General features: G+C 45.0%; 1 protein-coding gene and 1 long non-coding RNA gene across 2 annotated transcripts in view; one reads left to right on the top strand and one right to left on the bottom strand.

Moving 5' to 3' along the window:
• LOC103369200 (disco-interacting protein 2 homolog C-like) overlaps window positions 1-5,989 on the bottom strand; it is a 123,664-nt gene that overhangs the window by 99,247 nt on the left and 18,428 nt on the right. The window lies entirely within an intron of this gene.
• On the top strand, window positions 1,229-3,042 carry LOC103369196 (uncharacterized). The gene is made up of 2 exons (XR_520815.1): window positions 1,229-2,283; window positions 2,375-3,042. It is a non-coding gene; the product is annotated as an uncharacterized LOC103369196 (long non-coding RNA).

Here is a 5,989-nt window from a genome sequence, read left to right as displayed (position 1 = left end):
ACTAACTAACTGACTGACTAACTAACTGACTGACTGACTGACTGACTAACTAACTAACTAACTAACTGACTGACTGACTGACTGACTGACTGACTGACTAACTAACTAACTAACTAACTAATGTCCATCTGTAAACACACAGACCTGGAGGTTGAAGCAGTTTGAAAACTAACAGTTTTTACTCTTAATATACATTCTTTTATTTTTCAATAAATCTGTAGAATAACTGCATGTTTGCTGATTTAAAAACAGTAAAATAAAAATATTAAATCTAACTCGTGGCTGCAGGTCAAAGCAACTAAAAGAATCATTTCTATGCGTCAGTCCTTAAAACACAAAATGTTTCTGTGAAGCAAAATAACGATTTTCTGTTTGTGTCAACAAACTGTTCATCTTTTGTCACTTTACAGTTAAATGTGGTAATAAAGTGAGTTTCCATGTAGAACCGTGGACGTGCATTTTATTTACAGCTTTATTTGTTTGTTTGTTTGTTTGAGGGTTAAATGAATACTTGTTTCTTTAATTATTAGTTATTTTCGGTAGTTTAAATAAAGGAAGAATCTGTCACAATAATAATAAATATTCGTATTTAATTTAACGTGATTACTGAACATAAACGTTGGGCTTTCTGCCGCCTTATTCCGGCCCGTCTGGGAGGATCAGCTCCTCACAGGAACATCTGTCCTGCAGCCTCTGGACGTCTCCGACTCTTTGTGCGGCTGAACAACGGCGGCTCTGTTCGTCTGCAGCCGACCACACAGCTCCTTTTATCGCCCACATTCAGGACAGAAGCAGAGTGAAGTCCAGAGAGTCGATTAACCCCCGAAGCGTCGCTCTGCCAGCTTTCCTCTGCAGCGACGCCCAGTTTTCCACCAGAGAGCGAAGAAAGAAAAAAAAACATGCGAGTGTTTGAAAGTGAAAGAATGTGTTTGGAGGGAAGAGAGCAGAGCACATGACTGCATTCCTGAAGCCAGAGACGAGGGAGGAAAGAGGAGACGGAGGAGGGAGGAGAGAAAGAAAGGAGGGGAGAAAGGAAGGATGAAGGAGGGAGGAAAGAGGAGACGGAGGAAAGAAAGAGGTGGAGGGAAGAGCAGAAAGTGGAAAAGCAAAGAGAAGGAAGAAGAAGAGAGAACTGGAAGAAACTGGAGAGACAGATGGTGAGGAGTAAACGGGGGGAAGGGAAGTGAAGGAAAACAGAGAAAAGAGAGACGGAAGAGAGAAGAAGAAGGAAGGAGAGAGGGAGAGGAAAGAAAAACGACAGCAAAGAAAGAAGAAAGTGAAGAAGAGAGAAATAAAAGAAGAACAGGTGAAGGGACTCCAGCTCCCAGGATGCACTGCTGCTGCTGCTCAGCCTCAGCTGCAGGAGAAGCTGCTTCATCTGAGTTTATTCAAACTAGAACTTTAATCTGGATCCTGAAGGTGATTAAACCTCTGACTGTCTCCAGCTGACGGTAAAACCAACAAAGTTATAATAAAAATAAGACCTCTGAAACAAATCGACTGCTCGAACCAGAGCCCGTAAAATATGAAAACGTTTGTTGTTCTTGGTGCAGCTGAACCAGGCTGATCCGGACTGAACCGGGCTGAACCGGGCTGAACCGGGCATAACTTCAGGCAGTGTTTCCAGAGCAGTCCGGACAGACTCCTGATTTCACTCCTGGTTGTGACTGTGGTGATGTTTGTTGGTTCCATGATCTGTGGCTGATCAGCGTGTTGCTCCAGAACCTGAGCAGCTCGCTGGTTCCTGGTTTTTACACTTTTGTTGAATAAAGACACGTAACGAGGTTCGAGTCGCTGTGTTCCAGGTCACATTGGACAAGTTTCACTTCTTTCACTCCGGTTCGATTCCTTTAAGTTTCGAGTCGTTGTGAAAAACTTTCGAGTCTTTATGGACAAACTTTGAGTTGTTTTGTTCCAGTTTCAGGTCATTCTGGACCAGGTTCAAGTCACTCTGGACCAGGTTCACCTCAGTCCTGCACGTCTGCTGCTCGTCCAATCGGACGGCGCTGCCGGTTGCGTAACGCTAATCCTTCCTGGATCAGCTGGTCTCTGGGCGGCGTCCAGCCAGGACCTCCAACTGGGTTTGTGGAGCGGCGCTCAGTAATCGCTGCGTTATGCAACCAGCTCCTTCATCTCTGCCTCCTCCTCAGCAGCAGGACTGAAGCACTGGAGTCGTCCTGAACACGACCCAGTGACCCGGTGACCCGGTGACTCGGTGACTCAGTGACCCGTCGACCTCCCTCAGCTCCGACTGGACTCCAGCAGAACCACAGAACTGTTCAGGTTTCTATATTTCACATATAAAGCCCTGAATGTTGGCGCTCTTTAACCCTCCAGTGCTTTTATCTCCAGTCTGGTCCATGTTTCTCTGCAGCTCTGTGGAACCAGAACCTCATGAAGGAGGACAGAGAACCCGTTTACATCCTAAAGCTTCGACAAACACAACAAAATGCCCCAAACCATTCAAAGGTTGTGCAGAATCTTTTGAAACGTGTCAAAATAGTCTGACACTCGTTCAAAATGACTTGAAGCTTAAATAAAGGACTCAAACCTGAATGAAAGAACCAGAACTTCTCCAACGGACCTGAAACTGGAACCAAACGAACTTGAAGGGAAATCAGAATATCTTAATATTTATTGAACAAAACTGTAAAACCAGGATCTGAACTCTGGATCTTGGCGTCTCCTCAGATGTTCAACCATCTACAGCTTCATTTGCTTCCTGCCTGCACTTCAAAGTAAAAGCCCCGTAGTTTCAGTCCGTCCAGGCGTCACGGTTCTGCAGCTCAGAACCTTTTCAAAGCAAACTGCTTGTTTTTGGTTTAAACCAGATAAAAGATCACGACTTTAATTCTCTCGAGTGAAATCGTAAATGTGCAGTTTTATTGTGTTTAAAACAGAAAAAAAATATTTCACATGTTTTTGCCATTTATAGAAAATATTTAAAGAAATAAAATCACAGAAAAAGCATGAATTGTTGTTGTTAACTGTTGTTACTATGGTGACAGACCAAAAGTGTAAATAAAAGCGACGTATTGTGAATCTCCTGGTTGGTTGTTTTTGTATTTCTGCTGACATGCGATGACTTCACAGACGTGTTATTTGATTGAACGTCTTCTGTGCTCCTCGCTGCCTGCTTTGTTGATCTACAGACGACAGATCATCACGTCGACATGTTCACGTCCAGCAAACATGAAAAACAGTTTGTGTGCAAATAAATGTGTGGACGGAAACCGGACGGGAGGACTGACGTTTCTCTTTCTTACTTTTGGAGTAAAACACGTTTCAGTCTAAATCGACTGTTGCTGTCACAAGCAAACTGTTGTTTTAGTTGATATTAAAAAAGAAAATCTGCTTCTTTCAAAGTGAGTAAAATAAGAAACTGGTGTTTGTCTTCGAGCTTCTATCTGCTGCACCGTGAACGTTCTCATAAACTCATCAGGCTTCAGCTGGTTCTGCTGCTTCATGTTTCTGGTTCTGGCTGCAGGTGTCTCAGTGGTTAGCATCGTGGCCTCACAGCTAGAAGGTCGCTGGTTGGCGTCCCGGTGAGGACACCCGGGATCTTCCTGCGTGGAGTCTCCATGTTCTCCCCGTGCAGCGTGGGTTCTCTCCGGGTTCTCCGGCTTCCTCCCACAGTCCACAAACATGCTGAGGTTAATTGGTGATTGTAAATTGTCCGTAGGTGTGAATGTGAGTGTGCTTGGTTGTCTGTCTCTAAGTGTAGCCCTGTGATAGGCTGGTTACCTGTCCAGGTGAACCTGCCTTCACCCTGAGTCAGCTGGGATAGACTCCGCCCCCCATGACCCTGGTGAGGATTAAGGTGTAGAGATGATGGATGATGGATGGATGGATGATGGATGGATGGATGGATGATGGATGGATGATGGATGGATGGATGGATGACGTTTCTGTTTCCATGACTGATCTTTTCTCTGATTTCAGGGTTTCTCCACTAACCTGCTCCACGTCAGCAGCAACATGAACGTCAGAGGACAGATTTGGCTGCAATGAACAAATCACTGAATGTAAATGTTTCAGCTCCACAAAAGACGAGCTGGACCGAAGTCGAGCTCAGAACCCTCCCCTGAGCTGCAGGCCGAAGCCTCCAGCTGACCCTCAGCAGAGCGCTGGACAGAAGGTCCTCCATCAGGAACAAACCATCTGATGAATGCACAACAATCTGAGAGTTTCATCACTGAGTCTGAGAAGCACCGCCAGGTTTACAGCTGACATTCATTCATTCATTCATTCATTCATTCACTCAACACGTGGATGCAGCTTCTCTCCTCCACAGTGTGAGTTCTGCCTCCTTCTCCTATTTAAGGATGAACTGGTTCTGAGCAGACGTCACACGAGGCCGATATCAGAACCGTTCCTGGTGAAGGCGGCGCCGGCAGCGCGAGGCGTGGCGGTGCGTCGGAGCATATGGGCTGAGGCAGCAGGACGTCCAGCAGGAACCGGAGCCCTCCAACGCCTCAGAGACCATCTGCTCTGAAACCGACCCAGCTCCGCTCGCCGCTAGCGCTTCTGTCGCCACGGCGACCTCCGCCAGAGCAGCCTCAGATACGAAGCAGAGATTTAAAACAGAGCGACGATAAAGCAGAGTCATAAATAATTAGAGTCCAGAAATAAAAGAGATTCAGAGAAATGTGAGGAAACAAAGAGCAGAACGGTTCCCAACAGAATAAAAACTGGAGTCACAGAACAGAGCCCGAGTTCAGAGGAAAGAAGACGTTTAAACGGGTTTAAGGAAATAAACAGAACCTCACTGATGGGTCAGAACACGTCTAAAAAAACTGAAAAAATGTCAGCAAATGTCTGTAAAATAACAATGTTTTCAATTAAATACAGTAAAACTGTAAAACGTATTTTTAAACATAAAAGAACAAATGAATATTTATTAACTACAGATTGTTGATGTGGACTTATTAACACTTTGGGCCTGTTTTTTAATTAACATGTCAATTAAGTCAACAGGAGGAATAACAGTTTAACATGATCGACCAGTTCTCACTGATTAAGATCCATGTTTTAAAGTCATAATAAGATTTTTTTCCCCTAAATAACAGCAGCTATCTTTAAAATCTGGATGTGTTTGCTGATATAAGTACATGTGTGTTACTCAGATGTTTTTCTAGAACCTCCCAGTCAATAATAAACGGTTTGTTTCAGCGCCTGAATGTTTCCTCCAACCAGTCAGCGCCGGGTCTCTGAGGTCTGGAGTCAGTGGGATGAGACCAGACGTCACTCGTCACAGCTCAGCGACTGATCCTGGAGCTGTTCGTACGCGTTTGTTTGCATTTCTGAGCCAAACGTTGCACGTCGACCGATCTGATAAGAACCGAAGCACGACGATGAGCTTCAGGGTTTCATTCCAGCCGGCCTCGGTGCTGCTGGTCTGGAAATACGAGCCGACACCAGGAGCTGAGCCCGTCCTGCGCCGCCGTCCGCCGGCCAGAACGTCTGACTGCTGCTTACATCAGCAGCAATGTCATGTCAGATGTTTGCTGCTGCTGAAGAGGATGCAGTTCCACCATAGCAGGATTTTAGCATCACCTTCTGAGCTTTGAAAAGTTATTTTCCATTATGTGTCCATAGCACACGGTTTGGACCCTCCCACTTCACTCAGCATCAGAGACTGTTCAGCACCTCCACCACCATCAGCTGTTTCTGTAACCACTACAACCCAGTGGAACATCTGACCACATAAGAACTGTGTTTCTGTCTGCTGTTAGAAAAACCAGCTGAAGAACTTACTGAAGGACAGTCAGAGCCACCACCATTCAGGTCTCTTTAACTTGGATTGTGTGTGATGTTGTGTTTCACCGTGTCCTGCATTTACAGTCCAGCTCTGTCGGGACACTGTGATGTTCTCATTGTGACCTGCCACCATCGAACATGGCCGCTTTTTAAATAAACTTTTAAAAAACTAAATTTAAAAAAATCTGTATATTAAGGATTCAAAAATCATTTTTGTTGTTTTAAAGAT

Source organism: Stegastes partitus, unplaced genomic scaffold (assembly GCF_000690725.1).
Source record: "Stegastes partitus isolate 25-593 unplaced genomic scaffold, Stegastes_partitus-1.0.2 Scaffold1253, whole genome shotgun sequence".
NCBI lineage: Eukaryota > Metazoa > Chordata > Actinopteri > Pomacentridae > Stegastes > Stegastes partitus.
This window is presented reverse-complemented; position numbering and strand designations above follow the sequence as displayed.